Genomic DNA, 27234 nt, shown 5'->3' with positions numbered 1-27234 from the left:
CCCTCCCCTCCCTTCCTTCCTTCCTTCCTCCCTCCCTCCCTCCCTCCCTCCCTCCCTTCCTTCCTTCCTTCCACCAGTCCCCTCTGTGCTGGCTCTGTAACACTCCTAAGGATAAAGAGCCAGTGACAGCTTAACTTTAACAAGAACAGGAGATCTGCCTTGATTGTGTAGAAAATTACCACATCCCTTCAGTGTTTCTGGAGGCAAATAATTATTGAGAGCCTTCTATATGTGAGACACAATGCAAGACAGACGTGACCGCTGCCCTGTTACCTTCTATGGGAGAGAGACAAAAATGTTTAACAAACGAGATGATCACAGATTGTGTGCGGAAGAAAATAAAACAGTGATATAAGAGAGAATAGTTTTCTCTGAGGAGGTTTAGGCTTAACCTGATGAATATATATTTGTTAAGGTCGTGTAGGTTAAAAGATGATATTTTAACAATTCAATGTTAATACAAATTTGATATAAAATAATTCAATGCAGAAATAGAATGGTCTCCGTATATCCTATACCCTATGAGTATCTCTCCACCATTAAAAGTTTGGTATATATGCTTCCTGATATTTTTCTAGGCATACATACACCTTAACATTATTCTGCAGCGCAATGCAAGGCACCACGTATTCTTTTTTCTCCTCTCTATATGCTTTCACTGCAGTGTATACAGATTTTTATCTCCTTTTTAATAACTGCATAGGATTTCATAGAGTAAATGTGCCATAATTGATTAAGTCATACTCTCAAAGGTGGACATTTAGTCATTTCCATTTTTTAAAAAGTGGCACATAGTGCTACGGGACACATAAATTTGTGACAGTATTGCTGTAGGAGAGATTCCTAGAATAGGTATTGTGGGGTTAAAGGATATTTGCATTTTTTATTTTGAGGGTATGTTTTGTGGAATAGAGATATGTGTTACTGGGAAAACCAAGAGGAATAACTAATGGCAGCCAAAAAAAGGGAACTATTTAAAGTTTTGGGAAAATCCATAAGAAGAGGGAGTATTATAAGAGAGTATGATTTCTTAACAAATCAGGAGGGAAAAGAACTGATGAAATGGTGTAAGGCAAATGAAGTTGCCTAGAAATACTGCATCAATGAACAACAATGGAAAGGTAGCAAGGGTGGGGAGTTCACTGTTTAAAATTAAGAGTGTAATGTGGAGTCACTTTTTCAAGAATTGTTAAGTATAATGAATTCTGCTTCTTAAGTCTAATATCTCTTTTCATATACTGGCATTCATATATCATACAACAGTCTTTGTTGATTGGCCTACAAACACTAAAATAAAAGCAAAATTTTCTAAAGTGTTTGGAGGACTGGAAAGAAGTAATAGAATACTGAGGGTGATAGAGGTGGCTAGATACTCTCTGTATGTGGTATCAGATACTTCCCTAGGCATTTCATAGAAGAGAGCAAGGGAAGTTTGGTTCATTTGTTGAGTTGAGCATCTTTGACAGGTCTTTGGTTCTCTTCAGCTCTCCTTTCTTTCTGCGTCCTCACCAGAATCATCTTTAAAAGTCCCTTCATGAGAGTACTGACTTTTCCTAGCACACACTTTAAAACTTTTCCAGGCTCTACCTTTATCCGGTTCCAAGGCTGCTTCAATATTTTTAGGTATTTGTTAGTTACAGCAGCACCCCTTTCTTGGGACCAAAATCTGTGTTAGTCACGGTTCTCCAGAAAAACATAACCAATAGAATTTATGTATTTGTTTGTTTATTAAAAGGAATTGGTGCACTCAATTATGGAGGCTGAAAAGTCCTACAATGTGCAGTCTGCAAGTTGGACACCCTGGAAAGCTGGTGGTGTAATTCAGTCTGAGTCTGAAGGCCTGAGAACCAGGGGAGCTGATGGTGTAAATCCAGTCTAAGTACAGGAGAAGAATGACGTACCAGCTGAGCAGTCAGGTAGAGAAGCAACGAATTCTCTATTCCTCTTCCTTTTGTTCTACTTAGGCTATTAATGGGCTCTGAATGATGCCCACCCACACTGGGGAGAGCAATTTGCTTTATTGAGTCCTTATTGAGTCCACAGATTCCAATGCTAATCTCATCCGAAAATACCTTTACAGACAAACCTAGAAATAATGGTTAGCTAAATATCTGGGCACCCTGTGACCCAGTTAAGTTGACACATAAAATTAACTATCACACTGGGCAACCACTAATCTGTTCTCTGTCCCTATAGTTTGCCTTTTCCAGAAAGTTGTATAAATGGTATTATATAGTATGTAACCTTTTGAATCTAGCTTCTTTCACTTAGCATAATGTATTTGAAATTCATGTTGTATAGATCAGTGGTTTTCTCGTTTTTATTGCTGGGTGGTATTCTATTATATGGATATTCTGCAATTTGTTTATTTGTTGAAGGATGTTTAGTTTTTTCCCCCAGTTTTGGAACTTATGAATAATACTGTTTAAACATTAATTTGTAGGTTTTTGTGTGAACGTAAGTTTTCATTTCTCTGGGATAAATACCAATAAGTGGGATTGCTGGGTCAAATAATATGTTTAAATTTTTAAGAGACTGCCAAACTGTTTTTCCAGTTTTGTACCATTTTGCATTCTAATCAGTAAATTTTGAAAGTTTTAGTTGCTTCACATCCTTGTCAGCACTTGGTGTTGTCAGTATTTTTAATTTTAGCCACTGTAAGAAGTTTATAGGGGGATTTCATTGTTTTAATTTTTATATCACTAATGACTAATGGTGTTGGGCATCTTTTCATGTGTTCCTTTCCTATCTGTATCTCTTCTTTGGTGCAATGTCTTCAAATATTTTATCCATTGTTTTATTAGTTGGTTGTTTTCTTATTGTTGAGTTGGAGATTTCTTTATATATTTTGGACACAATTCCTTTGTCAGATATGTGAATTATAAATATTTTCTCCCAGATTGTGGCTTGTCTTTTCATTCTTCTAATAGTGTCTTTCACAGAACTGAAGTTTTAAATTTTGATGAAGTACAGGTATCACTTTTTTTCTTTTATGGATCATGCTTTTGTTATTGTATCTGAAAACACTTTATGTATTCCAAGTTTATGAAAATATTCTCCTATGTTTTATATGAAGAGTTTTATACAGTTGACTCTTGAACAACACAGGTTTGAACTGTGGGTCCACTTATATGCAGATGTTTTTCAATAAATATGTTGGAAAATTTTTTTGGAGGTTTGTGACAATTTGAAAAAATTCACAGATGCACTGAATTGCCTAAAAATATTGAAAAAAATAAGAGAAAGTTAGGTATGTCAGGAATGCATAAAATATATGTAGATATACATTTAACAAAAATATATGTTAATTGATTATTTTGTTATTGGTAAGGCTTCTGGTCAATGGTAAGCTAGGAATGGAGAAGGAGGGTGTTCGTGAAGACTGGAAACATGGATAGTATTATTTTATTTTGTACAGATTGAGGGTGTAATATAATTGGGAAGTAACACTGCAAAAGAGAATTTATGGGTTTTCTTGGTGGTAATTTTTTTCTCAGATTATTAAAATGATATCTCAAAAATTAAAAATTGTTATTGAACTCTCAGATTTCAATCTGAGAGGCTAGGCAATAAGGAATAGCTTCATAAAGCTAAAACAAGTTCCACAATTTAATGACAACCGTGCAAAATAAGCCATTAAGTAGACTCGCAAGTCCTACCAACATAAAAATCAACTCATACAAAGCACTATACTTTTAAGTACCTGGCCTTAATAAATATTTTATGCTAGTTATATCCCCAAGGATATTCTAGCTATTCATACCAACCTTTTACTAAATTCTCCTTAATATATATCTATAAAGATGTAGTTAACTTTAGCTACACATAGGGACCACCTGGTGTGCTTTAGAAAATAATGAAACCTGTTCCGGTCCTATCTTCAGAAATTCTGATGTAATTGGTCTGCAGTGTAACCTGGGCATCAGTTTTTTGTTTTTTTTAAAAAAATTGTGGTGAAAAACACATAAATTTTTTTATTAGTGACATTTAGTACATTCACAGTGTTGTGCAACCACCACTCTGTCTAGTTCCAGGACATTTTCATCACCCCAGAGGAAATCGTTTACCATTAAGTATTTACTTCTCCCCCCATCCCCACAATTATTAGTGTATAGATATAAAACTGATCTTTGTATGTTGATCTTGTATCCTGCAACTTTGCTGAATTCATTTACTAGCTCTAATAGTTTTCTGTTTTGTATTCTTTAGGATTTTTTATATGTCAGATCATGTCATCTGTGAATAGATATTACTTCTTTTCCAATTTGGATGCCTTTTATTTCTTTCTTTTCTCTTTTTTTTGCCTAATTGATCTGGGTAGAACTTCCAGTACAATGGTGAATAGCAGTGGTAAAAGCAGGCTTCCTCGTCTTATTCCTGATCTTGGGAGGAGAGTGTTCAATCTTTCACTATTAAGTATGATGTTAGCTGTGAATTTTTCATATGTCCCCTTTATCATGTTGAGGAAATTCCCTTCTCTTCCTAGTTTTCTGAGTGTTTTAATCGCGAAAGGCTGTTGTATTTTGTCAAGTGACTTTTCTGTGTCAGTTGAGATGGTTGTATGGGATTTTTCATGTTGGCTGGACTGCAGTCATCTGAAGGCTTGACTTGACTGGACATACAAAATGGCGCATTTATGGTTGGAAGTCGATGCTGACTATTTGCTGCAAGCTTACCTGGGGTTATCCACCAGGGCACCTAAACCTGGCGTCTCTGACATAGCAGTCTCAGGGTAGTTGGAATTTTTACATGGTGGCTGACATTCCTCGGAGAGTGCCTTGTGGTCTAGTGTCAAAAGTCATATAGGGTCCCTTCTGGTCTATCACAGTAGTCACAATTCTGGTCTAGCTTGTATGGAAATTGGAAATCATTACTCTTACACTCACAACAAGAAAAAAGAAAAAAACAACTGAATATTAACAATTCTTCTTAGATCCATCAAATAATTGAGGGCACAAGGAAAAGCACTGCCCCTGCTCCCCAAACTGGAGACAGGCAGATAGAATCACAGCATATCAGAGCAGATGCCCAAGAGCAGAGTGCCATTGCTGGAACAGTACTTGGGAAAGAAAACTTAAGCTATAATTGACAAATTATTGGAGGCTCAGTGTGGACAACTTTGATAGTTAAAAATTCCAAGGGGGCCTAGCTGCATCAGTGTCCCCACACTTTCATATGTTTTATCTCCAGGAACCCTGCCAGGTTCTCACAGTGTAGATGGGAAGATATTTACCAAGGATGAAGCTACATTGCCACATCATAATCACGCAAGGTCCTAGCTTATCTAAGGGTTCACTCTTAGTGTTGTACATTCTGTGGGCTTGAACAAACATATAATGACATATATCCAGCATTATAATATCATACAGAATATTTTCACTGCCCTAAAAATCCTTTGTGCTCTGCCTATTCATCTTTCCTCCTCAACTCCCACTCCTGGAAACCACTGATTTTCTTATTGTCTCCATCCCTAGTTTTGTCTTTTCTAGGATGTTATATAGTTGCAATCATACAATATGTAGCCTTTTCAGATTGGCTTCTTTCACTTAGTGATATTCGTATAAGTTTCCTTCATGTATTTTCATAGCATGATAGCTCATTTCTTTTTAGTGCTGAATAATAATATTCCATTATCTGGATATACCACAGTTTATTTATTCATTCACTTGATGAGGATGTGACATCTTGTTTGCATTGAAGTTTTGGCAGTTATGAATAAAGCTGCTATTACATCCATGTATAGGTTTCTGTGTAGATGTTCAGTTTTCAACTGCTTTGGGTGAATACCAGGGAGTGCTATTACTGGACTGTATGGTAAGAGTATGTTTAGTTTTGTAAGAAACCTCCAAACTGTTTCGAAAGGGACTGTACTAATTTGCAACCCTACCAGCAATGTATGAGAATTCCTGTTGCTCCACATCCTTGCCAGAATTTTTTGTTGTCAGTGTTCTGGATTTTGGCCATTCTGATAGGTGTGTAATTTTATCTTTTTAATAACACATTTTGCTTCCTAATTCAACAAACATTGAATAGTTAATGTAAGACAATGTCCTGGTTCCTGGGGATATAAAGATGAGTTAAGACATGGTACATGGTACATAAGAGGATCTTATATTGAGGAATATGGACACAAAAGTGATCATTATGTTATGGTGTAATCGAGTGCAAATGTTAGGTATATACACGGTGATGTGGGTTTACAGAAGGCCCCCTAACCTGGCCCGCATTTTTTTTTTTTTGCGGTACGCGGGCCTCTCACTGTGTGGCCTCTCCCGTTGCGGAGCACAGGCTCCAGACGCGCAGGCTCAGCGGCCATGGCTCACGGGCCCAGCCGCTCCGCGGCATGTGCGATCCTCCCAGACCGGGGCACGAACCCATGTCCCCCGCATCGGCAGGCAGACCCTCAACCACTGCGCCCCCAGGGAAGCCCTGGCCTGCATTTTTGAAGGAGGTGATGATTCACCTAATTCTTAAAGGATGAATAGAAGTAAGCCATGTAAAGAGATTCTGGAAAGGACATTCCAGGCAGAATGGGCAGCATAAACAAAGACCCCAAGTTTTCCCCGTGATTTCTCACATGTGAAGATTCAGGAACCATTATTTAAATCTCCCTGCCTAGAGATCTTTTACTCTTCATGCTGCTCTGTAATTGTGTTTTAAAGAACAACTCAGTGTAGCATCCAATAATATATGACCCACAATAAATTTTCTATTTTTTTTTTTGGATTTTTACATCAACAATTTGAATCAAACTGACCCACTGCTGGAGTTTTTATTTTTACCTGGACATCTAAGTGTCACCTAGCAATTGTCCTAGTCCCTCCTTGCTTTACCTGCCTCTGCTCCTCCCCAGTACACACTACATTACACTCTGCTTTGAAAGGGGTCTATGAACCCAAATTTCTTCTCCTTTCTTTGTTAAAATTCTTTTCCTTCCCTGCAATGCACACCCATCCTCTCAGAACAGATCTCAGTAAAATATTAGGAAGAAGGTTTCACATCTCCTTGGGCCCAGTCATCCTCCTTTTTAATATTTATTTATTAATGTTTTCCCTCTGGGGTGATTTACTGGTTGACTTTGATTTCAGGGCTCTGTAACCTCAAATTACTTACTCAGAGTGAGGGATTAAAGGATCTGAGCTGTTAGATTATTCTCAATTTGGGAAATAAATTATTTTTGTATAAACTCATAGATATTCACGTGGTAGAGGGATTATATCTGGGAAATAAAAGCATGGTATTTTGAATCAATGATTCCCTATGACCTATAGGCTAAAATCTAGGCTTCTGGATCTGGCAATGAAGGACTGACACAAATTGTCCTAACTTTTTCTAATCTAGCTTATTTTTCTCGCCTCTGTGAACCTCACTGTGGGTGTGGTCCTCCTAGCATTCCATGATGATTCTAGATCTTTACCTTTATTTAATGTTGCTTCTACCTGAAATGCCCTCTTATTTTCGTTCTGAATATCTAAATCGTTTCCAAGAGCTTCAAACCTTCTCAATTCTCTTCCATGAACATTCTCATTTATCTTCCTAGTTTCCAGTCAGAGCACTTAAACTTTTCTTTACCACTTATTGCGATTTAATTGTGTAATAGCTTGAGTTGTCTCCTGTTAATACTTGATTTGTCTGTGTTTTCATGTTTACAGATGTATGCTCTTTGAGGGCAAGATGGTATATTGGTCTTCCAGGTATCATAATGCAATGTTTCCTGCATTGTGGGTTCCTAATTACCATTTACTGGTTGATGATTTATTAGTATGTAAATTATCTGGGAACAGACCCTATATTCCTAAAGTATTTAATAGTATTTGCATGCCAGAGATCTGAGCTGATGATGACAACTTCAGAACTAGGTATGAAAACTATTATTTAAAAAAAACTACGACTGCAAAACTACAGATATACCACGTGGTGGCACCAAAGGTGCATCATTATTTTTGTAGGTTTTGTGTTATATTGTACTTCGGTCTACCAGAAATTATAATTATCGTATTAGCACATTGAAAAATATTTTAAAATATCTAACTAATAATTGAACTTAGTAGAGTGTTATGGAATGAGCATTTCTTAGTATAGAAACATTCAAAAAGATCTTTGCATCTTTACTTGTCTGTTTTCACAAAAGATGTCTTTAAGTTGTAGAACTCCTATATATTGTTTTGGAATCAGATTCCTCTTCCTTCACTGTCTTATCCCTCTATACTCTAAAAATTTCATGAGCATTAGAAGCTGTTCTTTAACATTTGGGTTTTGAGATGGGGGTCATTGGTGGCTCACAGATTATTATGTTGTGTAGAATGTGGACCTAATTAAATTCCAGCTGTTAATGGTATGTGTAGTTCTTTTGCAGACAGGCTTCTTAGGCATGTTGCCTAAGTTTAATTTCCATGTGTAAAGTCATACTTAAAGTATGTAAACTGAAACAGATGTTAGTACTCTGAGAATGCATTTGGTGCATGAAGGAACAGTTCCCTAGCCTCTTATTCCACCCCCACTTTATTTTGAAAGCCCTTTGAATAGAAAAGGGCCTCTGGAGAGTCAGCTAGTATCTTTGACCCCATTAGTGAGTAGCAGTTTATTACTGGGAAACAGTTGCCCAAGTAAATGTTGGATTTTGCTTTAAAATCCTTCCTTGATAACCATATGATTTTCTTTCCTTCCCTATAAGCTTTGTTTATTCTTTAATTAGGAAGCTATTCACTCTAATGATACAAGTTTTCTTAAAACCAAACTAAATCTCACTGATATTATCATTTAATAATAACTGAACTTTTATTTTCCTAAAGATTAGCAGTAATAAAGGCAGATTTTTGTGCAACGTCTATGTACCTTCTCAGGTATCCGGTATTTAAATACTATATTTGAAACTATTCTAATATCTGATTTATGTTGATAGTTTATAGAGTTCTAACCACAAAGTTAGAATTTGTGCTTCCAATAGTTTTCCCAAAAAACGTAGAGTTATTATTAGTTATTAACTACTTTCTTTTTTCTTTATATCTTCTTCTTTCCCCCTCCCCCCTTTTTCTCTTTTCAAAGATATTTGTTAAGGGCCTACCTCAGGTTCTGTGCTATGCTCAGAAAGGATTAAGAAAGATCCTCATCTTAAGGGACATTCAATGTAGCTTAGGAAAGAAGCACAAATTAAAAATTTCTTACAGCGCAGGAGAGCCAACCCATAATCTAGGGGAGCTAAAGAAAACTTTATAGAAGAGAAGTTATTGGAGGTAAGTGTTGAATGATAGAGGGGAATTTCTCTAGGCAGTGAAGGGAACAACAGGTTTTTGAGGCAGCAGAATGGAATGAGCACTAGTGTGATGGGTTTGTGGAACATAAGGACTCTAGTTTAGTTTTCTTACAGATACATGGAAGGAGTAACTAGGTAGCGAGAAAGAATTGAAAGAAATGGAAATTCCCTGGCAGTCCAGTGGTTAAGACTCTGTCCTTCCATTGCTGGGGGCCTGGGTTCAATCCCTGGCCGGGGAACTAAGACCCCACAAGCGGCATGGCGCGGTCAAAGAAAAAAACAAAAAAGAAAATGCCCAGCAAAAGTGCCTGCACTACCTTGTGCTCCTCCCCACCCCCCGCAAAAAAAAGAATTGAAAGAAAGGGTGAGACCAGATTTAGTTTTGCCTAAAGGTTTGGAAATATAAATGCAGAATCTTTTTTAAATTAAAAATTAGAGATTATAGTTTTAAAGTTTTGATATATGTTTTGATTTATGAAAAAGTTTTGATTCATTTATTTCAAGGTGATAATACATGACCTTTTCTCCTTCATAGTAAAAACTTAATAGGTATCATAACAGCTGATGTTCTTAAGTTAGTGAGTTACCCTCTACATGTATCAGTAAAATACATCAGTGACTAAAAATTTATGCAGTTCCATGTATATTCACATATTTTTGTCTTGTTAAATAAACATAAAAGTGTCCTTGAATTTGTCATTATATTTAACCATTCAAGGCCATAGGTATTTAGCTTCTAGATTAAGAAGCAAAGCTTTAGTGAAAAATGTGTATTATGCATTTATATAATTATAATACATATGTATAATTATAATGCTGTATTGGTAATTAATTGATAATTTGTCCTTTATTAATGGTCAACTTAGATGGCTAAATGATAGCTCTAGTGTATATTAAATGTAACAGAAATAACTTAATTATCTGTAGTATTTTCCTCACAAAACCAAATTCAAAATGTATGTGGAGAAACTTGCATTCAAAAAATATATTCTATGTTATTTTGTCTAGCTAGCTTTTAGAAACATTGGTGGAAGTGTTTCAGGAGCTCTGTTTTTTTGATTCATAATGCTATATTTCTATCTTATAAAAATAAATTTTCCTACTTCTGGTTTTAGTATTTGTTTTATTCTCATATATACATCTTTTGGTCTTGCCACTATAGTCTTAGTTACATGGAAAGAGATGATGTTATTTGTTGGAATATATGTTATTTGTTGGGATGTATGTGGATATTGGAAGTTTGCCCTGAAAGTATTTTATATATACTATTTTTCTATTGGATCAGAATAAAACATACTTCTAATTTAAGAGAGAAGCATTCATATTGCTCTCTTACATTTAATGACTAATATTGAACCCACTCTTTTTCTTAGCCTGAATTATAATTCTAAAATAAATAGATTCTAAGTTCTCTAGTTTCCATTTTAAAGTTTCCATCAAACTGTGGTTAGGGATTGAATAGAAAACTATTATGACATTCTTTAGGTTTTCTAGTTTGTTTGAGAGGTCATAAATAATAGTAAAGCTTCAGTAATTTCACTTATGGAAGTCACTTGAAAAAATAATTGTCTAATAATTTAGTCATAAATAAATTGTCTTATAAAGGGGTGTTATAAAGATTGTATTTTTATTTTAACATTAAAACAATTCTATTTTTAGGGTGAAGTGAATAGTTTTTAAAGGAATTAAGTGGTAGTTTTAATCTGAATTTTTCCGTTTACTTAAGGTTTCCCACTCTGCCTCCAAATTAGAAGTAGAATCTAACTCTTATTTCCAGATCTTCTCAAAGTATTAAGGAGAAACTAAAGATAATTTTCTTGTTTCATTAACCCCTTACATAATATTGTAAGATGAACAGTGCTAATTGAGCAATTAGACTTGCATTTCTGATTGACTAGGGCATATGTCTTAGCATTGAGTAGATATATAAAAAATCAATAAAATGTAAGGGTATTTCTATAATTCTGTGAGCAGAATCTATCCTGAGTCATTTTGCGAGTGTAATTTTCTGATGAGAAAGGAAATACTGGTGACTTTCAGAAAGAAGTTTCACTAAACGATAATAAATGCCGTGAAGTGAAAATTTTATAAGCACAACTTCAAATAAGAGAATGGATTCATGCTGATTTTCAAGTGAAGGACTGTAGTCATGAAAATTAAACTTGTAAATACTCAGCCATGGACACCCTCAGTTATTTCACTTTCCTTTGACTGTTTCCAAGCTGGGCTTCTACAACCAATGTCAAGAGGACCAGTTGAATAAACAATCTAGTTCATTACATCAAAACACCTGATAGATTTACAAATATTCCTGGATAACTCAGGATAATGCGGTTAAATGGTTGTGTCTGGATTTACATGGAGTGCCTTGCATCACCATATTCCACTATGGGTCTACCTGAGGTCAACGGAATAGTAGAGGTGGTGATGGTGTCTTGTATGGCTTCTATCCAGTGTTTAGAAAGATGATTTAAAGTAAGGCTAACGGTAAAAAAGATAAATTAGTATATATGAATCATAGTATTTTAATTTTTATTATATTCCAATATCTTTATTGATATAAAAATTCCTATTTTTGAGATATAATTGACATATAACGTTGTGTAAGTTTAAGATGTACAGTGTGATTGGATACATTTATATTATATTCCAATTTAAAGAATGACTATTAAAAGTCACAGTGGTCACTGAATTTTATACTCTGGGTTGCTTTCCTTTTTATGATTTATATCCTGTGTTCTTAAGTATTAAGAATTAATATCCACAGAATTTTTTTAAAAAACAGCTTCTTTGAGGTGTAATTGACAAAGTGTATGTATTTAAGGTATACAACTTGATGTTTTGATAGTCACACATGTTTTTTAAGAGTCAGATTTGAATGAAGTATGTCAAATCTATTTACATAGTAATGCTATGTACTTTCTTTTGACATAACACCATCTGAGAGGCAAAAAGCAAAACTGTGTACATGTGCAGGCACTATAGTTTATACAGTGGGCAGCATGTGAACGTCTGTGAGATTGAATTAATTTTCCTTTAGCTTCAGCTTCAGCTGTAGCCTCTTATTTCAGATAAGTATTATTATTACTTTTACTCAGATTTGTATTCACTTACCTTTGTCCTTCACTCAGAAAGAATATTGGCATTCTCACTTGAAATGAGTCCCTTGTGCTAAATAATTGGCTAAATAATATAGCACAGTTTTTTACAATCCCAGACATTAGAGTGGATTGCATCTTGATCTGTAAATTAAGCACATGAATCTGGGTCAAGGGTAGCCAGGTAAACAGAACCAGTCAACCCAATCTTGGTTTGAACAGCCTTAAGTAACCACACTCTACTTTCACCATCCAAAATACTGTGTTCATCCTCAGTGAAAGATCTTTAAGCTGCCAAAACAAGATTTGGAGTTTAAGTTGCTATTATTGGAAAGGCAACTATAATATTTTTCTTTTCCCAGAAAATGAAAAACAGAGAAACTCTCATTTCCTCTCTATATGTCTTAAAGCAAAAGAAAATGGAGCCTGCCTTTGTTCAGTACAATAGTGTCAGTAAAGAAGTGTTGTCTTGCTGTAGTATTCCTGCAAGTTAATTTATTTGTTGCTTTAGAAAGAAATTCTGTTTCCATTAAAATTGTGTCTCTGGGTAGGTGATTCATAAGCAGAGGACCTGGAAATTGAATCAGTCTCTTGAGCCTGTTTACATTCTTAATCATGCACAGCTGCTGAGTTGATGGAGGATTTTGGACTTTTCAAAGGTAGAAAAAATCTTATATTTTTCAGTTAAAATGTTAGATAATGGTCACATTTAACCAATATCAAGTAACATAATAGCTTAGAATACTAAGTTTTGGAGAAGGTGGATATCCCTTTCCCTGTGTGGTGAACCTCTTTTTAGGTATTTTGAACTTGGCTTTTAGCACATTTCAAAAACCTTTCCTTTGATACGAAACAGCTGTAGCTATGTTTTGAGTGATATAAACATTCCCCTCCACCTCATCCTTATTCTTACACTTTCCAGGCTCAAGGCAAAGGATTTAAAAACTTTGCAGTTTCTTCTTATCATGCATTTCCTAAAATTATTTGCGTTTTTAACTAAATAAAACTTTATAAAAACCTTTTACAGAGATGGAGTTTGAATGCTTACTTGAAGCAAATAACCTAAAAATGATTGAAAAACTGTACCATTTTCTTGAAAATTTAGTGTAACCTTAAAACATCCTTCTATGGTATAACCATTAACAAGCTTTCAAATGTGTTTTTTTGCTGGAGAAGAACTTGGCCAGCACAGACAAGACAAATTAATACATGTTCAATAGATATTTGGGTTGAAACAGGCAAACCAATTATAATTCTTTTCTCTTTGAGTTTACAGGAAGTGATCCAGTTTCTTCAACTCATATAAATTATAGCTCCATCTTTCTCACTTTTGTGATGATTTGTCTTTGGGCTCTTTGAATAATGTTAAGATCTTGCATCATCATTCATGAATTTCCCACACTTTAGAAGCTGTATTCACAAATTAATAGCTTTTTCTTGGCATCTTGTATGGGAATAACATCATGTACAAGCGGCTTTTAATATATAAGTAATCCAGTCTAAACCAATTTTCAAGCAGTTTTCCTAGTTACATGGCTAGAGGTCAGAGCTGGGTCAATCATGTTTAATTACAGAACTTTTTTTATACTGAAATTTTCTTCTAAGACCTCAAGGAGTGCATTTTCTTGTGGAGCTTAAGCAGGGGGACGAACTTGATTTTAGACTAAGGAGAAGTGCAAGGATAAGATTATAATTTGTGGCAGGAAATATGCACTAAAACTAATTTTTTAGATTTTAGCAATATATGCTTTTTTTAAAAAATATATGCTTTTTTGATGGTCTTGGATATTTCTGAACATAGTCAGCTATTAGTAGTTTCTGAGATGGAATTATCTCAGTGATGGAGTTTACCACCTCTTCATTTTATTTGTGAAATACATAGTTAACAAAAAATACAGTACTTTAGAAGAAATATATCTTAAAAAGCATTAAATCCATGTTTTTAGAAGCATAGCTTAAAAATTAAAATGAGATTAAAATTGGCAATTTCCAACACATTTTGATAATGGATTTTGTTTATTACTTTGAACTTATTTCTTTAGTCATTCATTTATTAAAAGATATAATGTTAGCACTTGGAAATATGAAAATTGATTACTGTTTGTGAATAACTTTGGTCTTAGCTGAAATAAGTTACCTGCATATTTCCTTTAATCATTGTATGATGTGGTTGCAGATACTCTAGAAAGAGCTAAGCTATTCATATTCATTGCTTTGAAAATAAATTAAGAATTTCAAATGATGCAACAGATTAATTCATTAGTCCAAAAAATAGTTCCTAAAGGACCATAAATGTTGACTAAGTTTTGACAGTGGTTTTAAAAGTTATCAGAAAAACCTTGGGACAACAGAGATTTTTGACTGAAATGCACTATAATTCTATATTAGATTCATGCTTATAGATACCCAGATGGTTTTACATGCATTTTCCACTGTGAGCATGAAATAAATTCTGTGCAAGAATTTGTCTTTTTAAATTTAGCACAGTATTATGTTATATGCCTCTGCTTTATATTTTAACAAAGTTCTTTTGGGTCTCTATTTCCTGCATGCCTCCCCAGTGGCCAATAAGTAGAATGTTCTATACAATGCAGTAATCTTAAATTCTGTGACACTAAGCTTTGTTAAAGGGTAATTTAATTGCAAATGGATATCCTATGTCATTGTTTTTGTATGTGTGTGTTTCTTTTTATTTATTTTCACTCAATTAATTTGAATATTTTCCAGTTAGTAATAAATATATTGATAAAAATGGCTAATATTTATAGAGAACCTCCTATATGCCAGCAAAGTACTTTTACTGGATTATCCGATTTATTTCTCACAGCTAACCTATAAAGTTAATAACCTATACAGTTACTATCATTGTGTAGACAAGAAAACTGAGACACACTGATATTAAATAATTCATCCAAAATTATATACTTAGCAAATGGCAGAACCAGTATTTGTATCCAGTCTGTCTCTAGAGCCCTTGCTTAGCCTCTCTTAATAGGAAAAAATTAGAAGGATGTAAATATGTGATAATGAAATTAGTGTGAACCACCTGTCTTCGTATGCACAAAACATAAACAAGAAAAGCAAATGTATTTGGCTTAAAATAAAATATTTTGTAAAAAGCAGAACACCCAAGTTCCACATTTTTTTAAGAATTTATTTTGAATAGAAAAGGCAGTATGTGCATATAAATGAAAAACCAGACATTTAACAAAAGAAAAATATGAAGAATACCTATAGACAATCTGACACTACTGACATAAATACTATATCTCTTTAGATATATATATATCTATATATATATAGATATATTTATATATCTCTTTATGTGTATACATTTTGTATATTATTGATTTTTTACAAATATAGAACCTTGCCATGTATGTTTTATAATTTGCAGTGTTTTCTCCAACAATTCATTACGTCAAAACACCTCAGACTCATATGTATACTTGGATAACTTAGGATAATGTGGTTAATTGATTGTGTTAAGTGGCTACATGCCACTGTGGAATTATCTGTTCTACATGAGATCAAGGGAATAGTACAGATGGTGATTGCATTTTATATGGCAGATAATTAGATGGAATTTTTACTTTTAATATACCTCTATTGACTAATTAGGCTGTTTCAACTTTATTATAGCAAAAAGTGTGATTAATTACTAAAATGATATATATCTGAAAACATCTGAAAAAAGTTCAAAATATTATAATATACCTAAAGTGTTATAAAAAGTTATAACAAATGCATACACTATTTTGGGATATTTATTTTAGTCCAAAGGGTTCTTTTACCCAAATTATTGTGTCTACTAGCTTGCTTTCAATCTTGCTTTTGAAACTGTATGCTAATTATAGAGCTTGTATCCATTAGACATAGCTGTGGAGAAGGAGGAAAAAATGGATCATATTATCCGTGAAGCCAATGATTCTCAACCTTGACTGCATACTGGTTTTACCCGGAGAGCTTTGAAAATGCTAGTGATGGAGACTCTGGTTTAATTATTCTGGGTTGTAGCCTGGACAACATGTTTTTTAAAGCTCTGCAGGTACTGACAATATTAAATATTGGTGAGATTGAGGAGCAACTGGAAATCTCATACAATGCAGGTGGGCAGGTATAATGGTACAACTGCTTTGGAAAACAGTTTATTTCTTATAAAGTTAAACATATACCTGCACATGACCCAGCAATTCCACTTGTAGGTTTTTATTTAGAGAAACGAAAATGTATGATTACACTAAGATTTGTACAGCCAAGGCTGAGGACCACTGATACAAGTGCATTAGAGTAAGAGCAAATTGTGTTGTGCAAAGTTTGGGCCTGGACACATGTGGAGAATTAGAAAACAGTGTCCTAATACCATCTGGAATTAAATTTATCAAGTTTCACCTTTATCTTCATCTCCAAGTGTACTGATGTGGAGGTTGAGATCCATGGGAGCCAAGTTGTCTATGTTCAAATAATCATAATGATAGAACTAGGGCTAAAACTCTGAGAAAAGATAAGGCTTTTCTCTTGGTTTGCCTTGGATACTACCCTCGTGACACTCTCTATTCTCCCTTTTGGTGGCTTTGCAAAAACTTGGCTTGTCAGGAGGAGCATGCCTGTTCAATGTAAGAAGAACAAGGTCTCTTACTGGCACCTGCTATTTTGCTAACAACTAATACCTTATCTGAGCTCCAGAGGCTACCCTCTTCTTCAAACATTTCTTCAACCATGAAGCCCCCATTGTTACATAGTCCACTTGAAGTTTATCTTGACCCTATACCACTTGACAATGAATATAAGGGCAGGGTTCCTTTCTTGGGTAGGTTACACGATGAATCTAGCTGTGCCCACCCCAGGTACTCTACTCGGTGGGATTATATGCACTTTGGGTGTCGTGTGTAATCTGCTGTTTTCTCCACTTGTAAGTTTTGTTTTTTATAAACTTCACTTTATACTTATACAATATGTTCCTAGGGCTATTTTTCTGTTTCCCTTGAACAATAGTTGTTGTCCATGAAGGGAAACACATTACTATGATTTCTTTGCTAAAGGTGGGTTAGTTCAGCTGGAAATATCTACCTTTCGGGTTGTTGAGTCACTAGCAGAGCTAGTTATTGGAAACTCTGGCCTCTGCCAGCCACCACTAAAAGACCAGTAACTCAGAATTCCCACAATAATGGATTTGCTAAGAAAGAAAAAGCTAGAGGAGATAATTTGGGGAGCTATCAACATTTCTGAATGTCCTAGATACTGGAGCATTTTTGCTGGATCATGGGTTTTATTCGTCCCTTCTTTTTCTTTGATGTTGCATTCTTGATATGGACTTTCTGATCTATCTGAGCCTAGTATGGGTGCACCAATATTCTGGCTAGAAATGTTTTTTAAGGTTTAAAACTTAAGTGACATAGTGTAGAAGGAAGAGAGTAGCCACAAGGTAAAGGATTAAAAAATGAAATTAAAAAGAGAATTTCCATTAATGACTAGGTTATTTAAAACCAATTTTTCTGTTAAGAATGATTATAAAATTTGGTTAAAATATGAAGAAGAAAAGAGCATCTCTATGAAGTCATCAGATGGGTACTAATTATTTTTAAGCCAAGAACTGAAAGAAGAGGGAAACTAGCAAAAATGAGCCCAGCATTTGGGCATACTTTCTCCCTCAAGGAAATTGTAGATTTCAAAAGTGAAAGCAGTGATTGGAAGATTGAGAAGCTGAAGAGAGCTGCTCTGTATTATAGAGATTGAAGAATAAAAATTGGAATTGAGGATTTGTCAAGGAGGTAGGTGCCTGGTAAACAGCCTGTCTTCTCAGTTGGAACCATCAAGGGCTGCATCCTAGAGTAAGGGTAAACCAGAAATAGACTAGTCATGAAGACCAGGAACTGAAGGCCAGTTTCAAATTATCTTGATCTCTAATTAGATTAAAGCAAACTTTTCTTTAGCCCCAAATTCTCTGGAAGAAGGTAACACCACCCAGATTCTCAGATTATCTTTACAATGTTTTAAAATCTGCAGTGTTCATCACCCAATAAAAATCTAATTCATTCATACGGAGAGAAAAGAATTGACGCAAACTAAGGATGATAGAATATATTCTCAGGAGGTCCAAATGCTGCTGTTATCCAACATAGACTTTAAAATAACTGTGATTAATAGTCAAGGAGGAAGAATTTTGGCAGTGAACTTAAAAAATCAAATGTAAATTCTAGAACTCAAATATCTGAAATTTAGAACTCAGTGGATAGCTTAACAGCATATTTGGTATAACTAAAGAGAGAATTAGTAATTTGGTATATAGAGAATAAGAAAATGTTAATTTAAGACAGCAGCACAGAAACAAATAAATAGAAAAAGTAGAAAAAGAATATAAGAGATATGTAAGACAAAGTGCAAAGGTCTGATATATGTGTAGTTGGAATTCCAGAAGAAGAAAGAAAATGGAACAAACGGAATATTTGAGGAGATAATGACTGAGAAATTTCCGAAACTGATTGAAGAAGTCAAAGCCATGTATTCAAGAAGTGCTATGGATTCTGAGCAGAATAAATATGAAGGAAAAAAACATATCTAGGCAAATCATAGTAAAACTGCTGAAAACCATAGCAAAAAGAGATAAAATTATAAAATCAGACCAAGAGAGTTATTATTGCCAATTGAGCCACAATGTCTTACAGTTGACTTTTTAACAGAAACAATGGAAAGCAGAAGGTACTGGAATGATGATAACTCAGTGCAAAACAAATATTATATGTAATTAATATGTATCAGCCACAAAATTCTATAAAATACATCCTTCAAAAAGGAGGATTATATAAAGATTTTAGGATAAACAAAGACTGAAAGAATTTATACCCAGAAGATCTGTACTAAAAGAAATAACAATGAAGTACTTCATGCAGAAAGAAAATAATTCTACCTGGAAGCATGAAAATGAAGAAAGAGATGAAAATTTATGGAAAGAATAAAGATATGGATATATCTAAATGATATTTATTGTATTAACCAATACTAATAATATGCTACTGGTTTAAGAACATATAACAAAAACAGCATAAAATATGAGAGAGGAGAAAGAGAATTCAATTATTCTAAAGTCTTTAAATTGTCTAAGAAATGGTAAAAATACTGTATGACTTAAAAGAATTAAGGATACATATTGTAATTATAGAGCAACTTTTAATAGGATAAAGAATGTGTAACTAAATAGCTAATATAGAAGAAAATGAAATAACAAAACTACATAACTCAAAATAATGCAAGAAAAGAAACATACTAATATGGAAGATTAACCCACATAGACCAATTATTACATTAAATTGAAACAGACAAAATATACCAATAAAAGACAAAGATTGTCCAACTGGATAAAAAAACAAATCTCAACCATATTCTCCTCCAGTACTCACAGGTTAAGTGTAAGCATACAGAAATGTTGAATGAAAAAGAACTGAAGAAGATATATCATGCAATCAGCAACCAAAAGAAAGTTGGTGTAACTAAACTAACATAAGACAAATTAGACTACAAAGCAAGAAGCATTATAAGTGATAAGGAGAGATAAGTTATAATGACATAAGTGTCAATATTTTAGGAAAATATAATAATTTAAATCTATGTGTATCATGAAAAAGCTTCAAACTATATAAAGAAAACATTGATTGTAATAAATGTAAACATGGGCAAAAACAATTAAAGTGAGAGTCTTTACTATAACTTCTCTAAGTAATGATAGATGGAGCATAGAAGAATATATAATATTTGAGTAATAACAGGCATCATCCAATATGTAAATATGTTTACATACATTTAAAACTGAACCCAGAAACTGCAGAATACTTATAAAAAATATTTGCCATGTGCTTGGCCATAAAGCAAGTCTCAACACATTTCATCAGCTTGAACATCAAAATATATTCATTGAGCACAGCTGAATTATGCTAGAAATCAATGACTAAATATCAACTAGAAAATTTCCAAGCATTTGGAAATTAAGAAATGCCATTATGAATAACCCATGGGTTTAAAGAAAAATTGCCATGGAGATTAGAAAACATTTCAAACTGAATGCTAATGAAAATATGGCATATTAAAATTTGTGGAATGCAGCTAAAGCCCTGCTTTGAGGTGAATTCATAGTCTTGAGGAAGTATATTATAGAAGAAAGGCTAAAAATAAATGATTCATCTCAAACTCATTAAACAGCAAATTAAACTCAAAGATAGAATAAAACACATAAAAAGGGTAAGAGCAGAAATTAATAAAATAGGAAAAATATGCAATAGAGAAAATAGAAAGGGCAAAATTGGATTCTTATAAAAGACTAGTAAAATTGATAAATCTTTGGTGTGATTAATTAAGGAAAAGAGAAAGAAGGCACAAATGTCCAAAATTGGAATGAAAAAGAGGACATCACCACAGATGCTACAGACATTAAAACAATGATAAGGGAATATTATAAGCATATTTATGCTAACACATTTGAAAATTTAGAGCAAATTTCTTAAAAACTCAACCTAACAAAACTGACATGAATGAAAGAGAAAATATGAATCCTCCCAGATATTAAAGAAATAGAATCAGTAATTGAAAGCCTTCCCACCTGGGATTATGTTTTACCTTCAAATCTCCAGTGCCAAGTAGGATGCCTTGTTGATAGTAGTGCTCATGTAATACTAGTTGAATGACTATATCTAGTCTCTAGTATTGAAATATTCTTACTGTATTGCTTATATTTGTTTATACATCTGTCTGTCCTATTAAACCATTATCTACTTGACTGGAGCGTGATATCTTAGCTATCTTTGTATCCCCAGCATCCAAGACTAGTACTTATAACTGGTCAGTAAAAGTTTGTTGAATAATTGCATTAAAAAGGAAGAGAACTACTAATGTTTACTGAGTGCCTTCTATACACCAGGATCTGTGCTAGGAACATGTACATAATTATCTTACTCTTTTGAGAGAGTAATTTTTAAAATTATTTCTTCACAGTGTTTATTATTTTTTCTCTTTTTTAAAATTTTTAAAAATTGAAGTATTTTTGATGTACAGTATTATGTTATAGGTGTACAATATAGTGATTTACAATTTTGAAACATTATACTTCATTTATAGTTATTATAAAATATCGGCTATATTCCCTGTGTTGTACAATATATCTTTGTAACTTATTTTATACATAATATCTTGTACCTCTTAATCCTCTTCCCCCCTTTTCTCTCCCCACTGATAACCATTAGCTTATTTTCTTTATCTGTGTCTATTTCTTTTTTGTTATATTCACTAGTTTGTTGTTAATTTTTATATTCCACATTTATGTGATTTCATACAGTATTTGTCTTTCTCTGTCTGACTTATTTCACTTAGCATAATGCCCTCCAAGTCTATCCATGTTGCTGCAAATTGCAAAATTTCATTCTTTTTTATGGCTGAGTAGTATTCCATTGTATATAAATACCACATCTTCTTTATCCATTCATCTGTTGATGGACATTTAAGTTGCTTTCATATCTTGGCAATTGTTAATAATGCTGCTATGAACATTGAGGGGTATGTATCTTTTCGAATTGGTGTTTTTGGATATATACATAGGAGTGGAATTGCTGGGTCATATGGTAGTTCTAATTTTAGTTTTTTGAGAAACCATCATGCTGTTTTCCACAGCTGCTGCACCAGTTTACATTCCCACCAACAGTGTACGAGGGTTCCATTTTCTCCACATGCTCACCAATGTTTGTTATTTGTGCTCTCTTTGATGACGGCCATTCTGACGGTGTGAGGTTATATCTTATTGTGGTTTTGATTTACATTTCCCTGATAATTAGCGACCATTGTTGAGTGTCTTTTCATGTGCCTGTTAGCCATTTGCATTTCCTCTTTGGAAAAATGTCTATTCAGTTCCTCTGCCCATTTTGAAATCAGGTTCTTTGTTTTTTTGACGTTGAATGTATGAGCTGTTTATATATGTTTGATATTAATCTCTTATTGGTCATGTTCGCGGAGCACAGGCTCCGGACGCGCAGGCCCAGCGGCCATGGCCCACGGGCCCAGCCGCTCCGCGGCACGTGGGACCCTCCCAGACCGGGGCGCGAACCCGGCTCCCCTGCATCGGCAGGCGGACGCGCAACCACTGCGCCACCAGGGAAGCCCCTTATTGTGGTTTTGATTTACATTTCCCTGATAATTAGCGAGCATTGTTGAGTGTCTTTTCATGTGCCTGTTAGCCATTTGCATTTCCTCTTTGGAAAAATGTCTATTCAGTTCCTCTGCCCATTTTGAAATCAGGTTCTTTGTTTTTTTGACGTTGAATGTATGAGCTGTTTATATATGTTTGATATTAATCTCTTATTGGTCATGTCATTTGCAAATATTTTCTCCCATTCTGTAGGTTGTCTTTTTATTTTTTCTATAGTTTCCTTTGCTGTGCAAAAGCTTTTAAATTTAATTAGGTCCCATTTGTTGTTGTTGTTGTTGTTTTCTCTTATTTCCTTTGCTTTAGGAGACAGATCCAAAAAATATTGCTATGATTTATGTCAAAGATAATGAGAGAGAAATTTTTGGTCCTATGAGAGGACTACATTAGCTAATTAATTTGCTTGTGCTCATAAGTGGCAGAACCAGGTTTTGAATCTGAACTGTCTTCAAAGCCCATTTCTCTCCGCTATACTAGTGGTTTCCAAATTTACTGCATATACCCTAGGGGGGTCAACCAAAGAAAGAAAATTTTAGAAAGGAGCAAACTGAGAATGAGAGAGGTTAAATAATTTGAGATCACACACTTCAGCGTTTTCATCTAGTACATTTACCATTAAGAAAATATTTATAAATTTCTTAAACTTTATAAAGTTTAATAAAGCTGATACCAGTAAGAAATTCAGACCAAATGGTAATAAAGTTTTCTATATCAGGATAAAATATCAGAAAGAGATATTTGAGTATATTTCTTACTCAAATATCCTGATTCCCATCTAGTAGATGCTTTATATATATTGTTTGTTAATAGTACATTCTAAATACCAACAGAATAACAACAAAAATATGTAGCTACCCCTTTTCATGCAAAGTTGTGAAATTAGCCAATAACCTCTTAAGAATGGCTTTCTATAGTACCTTTGCTCCAAATTTTACTTAGAAATGTGAACTATCAGCTATATTTTCCTAAAACTGTTAATTAAAACAAATAATTTAGTAGCGATAAGAAATTTCAAGTTGCACCTGGCATCTCTAAGATAAAAACCAAAAGGAGAGCTTATGGAGCTTATTGATACTTATTTTTGTGTGTGTGATCAATTACAAGTATATGCCTAGAAGTGGTTTTTAAAAACAGAAGAGACTAAAGTTTGGTCTACAAATTGTGATGTGAAATTGGAAACTATTAATTGATGAAAATTCTTTCATTGCTTTCCAGCTTATATCTACATTATGCTTTTCTTTATAAATTCATTTCATTCTAATTCATAATGTAAAAATTATCCTCATTCAAAGGACCATGAAAAGTGTGAAAAAATCTTAAATGATGTTAAAAAGTGTTCAAGAAGTATGATTCAGAAGTTGTCAACATCTTAGGCACTTTGGGATAGTTTCTCATCTTTTATTTAAAGTATTTTTGTAGTATGTGGAAATAATTTTATTGACTTTGAAAATTTTTTTGGATGATCATGCTTATAGTGTCTCAGAACTTTCTCTGGTATCTTTTTAATCTAAAGAGCTTTGTGGAAGCTTTGATAACAAGCATTGTACTCTAAGCAAATAAATTCTGGAGCTGCTATAAACCATCTCATGAAAAGACAAACCTAAAATGAGCGACTAAAATAAAGTGGGCAAGTCAAGACTAGTTTACTGTTCAATCTAGTTTAGAGTAGGTTTAGTGTCATGAGCAAAATGTGACTATCTGGGACAGGAACCATTTTTAATTAGGTAGAATTAGCTTTCTGTGAGCTTCATCTCATTCTATTGCATACCTTTTTTCCTACCATCTTGACTCTCAATCTTTGTGCCTTTGTAAGCTTGTAGAGGAGGTGAATGTTTTATGAGTCTCTGACTTTGTGTAATTAGTTTGCTGAGTTAACCCATCTTAGATTGGTTTGTTATAACAGAATACCTTAGACTGGGTGGCTTCAACAGCAAACATGTATTTCTCACAGTTCTGGAGGCTGAAGTTCGAGATCAGTGTACCAGCATGGTTGGGTTCTTTGTAAAGTCCCTATTCCTAGTTTGCAGATGGCCATCTTCTCACTGTATCTTCACATGGCAGAGACCAAAGAGAGGAACCAAGTTCTCTTGTGTCTGTCTTTATAAGGGCACTAATCCCATCTTGTGGGTTTCACACTCATGACCTAATTATCTCCCAATGGCTCTATCTCTAAATAGCGACACATTGGGAATTCGGATTTTCAACACATATGTTTTGGGGGGACATGATCATTTCATCCATTGCATAACCTTTCCAAGTGTATTTGTATTTTAAAAGGGAACATTTGTATGAAGAACCTTAAAGGAATTTTCTTATTTTTTTTCAGAAGCTTCCTGATATTCCTTAATCTTGTCGTGTAGATATCTCTTATAGTGCATCACCTTCTGCAACTAGGTTAAGGTCAACATTGTCCAGGAACAACTTAACTTTTTTGCGAGAGGGATAAACCTTTGAAAACAAATACAATAACGACTAGTAAGCAATTATAGGGATTGGTTGCTACCGAAACTTGTTATTGAGAGGTGTGCCCAAGGGGAGGCCTAATATAGTTTCTGATTAATATAGTTCAGCAGAGGGAAATTGCCTACTAAGGATGGAGAAGCGTAAAAAATGTGGCTGAGAAGGAGTGAAAATTAAGTGGACAGAATGTCTTTTAATGCACTAACAGCAGGCAGGCAGTTGGGAGTTAGTGTGTGGTGAAGGCCCTGTTTGCCGTGAATAGCCAGACAATATTTCTTGCCACTGTAACTGAGATATATTGAGGGAATTTTTGCATTAAGTAAAGGCACTGGCAAGTTCATTTCTTCTGGCATTCTAGGAATAGCATACTAAAGAGAAGCCATGCAAATAGAGGGGTAACAACTAGTTATTGAAAGATGCACTTATCAGTTTATGACTAATGTTTTTTTGTAGATTAGGAGTTTGTTTGCATCACTGTTTGTCCACGGGAATCCAACTTTAAATCTCCCTGTTATAAACAGCAGTCCTCACACCATGAACCCATCCTATCAACCATCAGACATTATACAGATACTGCTTTGACAATGATTCACATTCTCTTTCTGGGTAGAAATGAGAGTTTTGTACAATTTAAGTAGAGATGTTAGACTGTAGAAAGACAGGTCTCTGTAGTTCTAGCCAGTATTCAAGCTGATAAAAATATTTAAAAAATGAATTAATGGGAATGCATAAAAACCTTTAAAATATGAAAATTTCCAATTACTATAAATGGGACATAGCTAATCCTATTTAGTTATTAGTTTTCTTTCATTTTACAGTTAATGTTTTTTCTCCATCTTATAAAGGCATTACAATGTTTTGTTAGTTTCTACTGTACAACAAAGTGAATCAGTTATATGTATACATATATCCCCATATCCACTCCCTCTTGAGCCTCACTCCCACCCTCCCTATTCCATCCCTCTAGGTCATCACAAAGCACCGAGCTGATCTCCCTGTGCTATGCAGCAGCTTCCCACTAGCCATCCCTTTTACATCTGGTAGTGTATATATGTCAATGCTACTCTCTCACTTCATCCCAGCTTCCCCTTCTCTTCCATTCCCTCAAATCTGTTCTCTACGTCTGCGTCTTTATTCTTGCCCTGCCACTAGGTTCATCAGTACCACTTTTTAAAATTCCATATGTATGCGTTAGCATACGGTATTTGTTTTTCTCTTTCTGACTTACTTCACTCTGCATGACAGATTCTAGGTCCATCCACCTCACTACAAATAACTCAATTTCTTTTCTTTTTATGGCTGAGTAATATTCCATTATATATATGTGCCACATCTTCTTTATCCTTTCATCTATTGATGGACATTTAGGTTGCTTCCATGTTTTGGCTATTGTAAATAGTGCTGCAGTGAACATTGTGGTACCTGATTCTTTTTGAATTATGGTTTTCTCAGGGTATATGCCCAGTAGTGGGATTGCTGGGTCAGATGGTAGTTCTATTTTTTAGTTTTTTAAGGAACCTCCATACTGTTCTCCATAGTGCCTGTATCAATTTACATTCCCACCAACAGTGCAAGAGTGTTTCCTTTTCTCCACACCCTCTCCAGCATTTATTGTTTGTAGATTTTTTGATGATGGCCATTCTGACCAGTGTGAGGTGATATCTCATTGTGGTTTTGATTTGCATTTCTTTAATGATTAGTGATGTTGAGCATGTCTTCATGTATTTGTTGGCCATCTGTATGTCTTCTTTGGAGAAATGTTTATTTAGGTCTTCCACCCATTTTTGGATTGGGTTGTTTGTTTTTTTGATATTGAGCTGCATGAGCTGCTTGTATATTTTGGAGATTAATCCTTTGTCAGTTGCTTTGTTCGCAAATATTTTCTCCCATTCTGAGTGTTGTCTTTTCAGCTTGTTTATGGTTTCCTTTGCTGTGCAAAAGCTTTTAAGTATCATGGGGTCCCATTTGTTTATTTTTGTTTTTATTTCCCTTACTCTAGGAGGTGGGTCAAAAAAGATCTTGCTGTGAGTTATGTCAAAGAGTGTTTTTCCTATGTTTTCCTCTAAGAGTTTTATAGTGTTTGTTCTTACATTTAGGTCTTTAATCCATTTGGAGTTTATTTTTGTGTATGGATGGTGTTAGGGAGTGTTCTAATTTCATTCTTTTATATGTAGCTGTCCAGTTTTCTCAGCACCACTTATTGAAGAGACTGTCTTTTCTCCATTGTATATCCTTGCCTC

General features: G+C 34.3%; 1 long non-coding RNA gene across 1 annotated transcript in view; it reads left to right on the top strand.

Annotated features, from left to right (window-relative positions):
• LOC114484342 (uncharacterized) overlaps positions 1–27234 on the top strand; it is a 179027-nt gene that overhangs the window by 893 nt on the left and 150900 nt on the right. The window contains exon 2 of the long non-coding RNA XR_003677104.2: positions 1736–1916. This is a non-coding gene — a long non-coding RNA (uncharacterized lncRNA). The remainder of the gene's footprint in view (positions 1–1735; positions 1917–27234) is intronic.

Source organism: Physeter macrocephalus, chromosome 2, assembly GCF_002837175.3.
Source record: "Physeter macrocephalus isolate SW-GA chromosome 2, ASM283717v5, whole genome shotgun sequence".
NCBI lineage: Eukaryota > Metazoa > Chordata > Mammalia > Artiodactyla > Physeteridae > Physeter > Physeter macrocephalus.
This window is presented reverse-complemented; position numbering and strand designations above follow the sequence as displayed.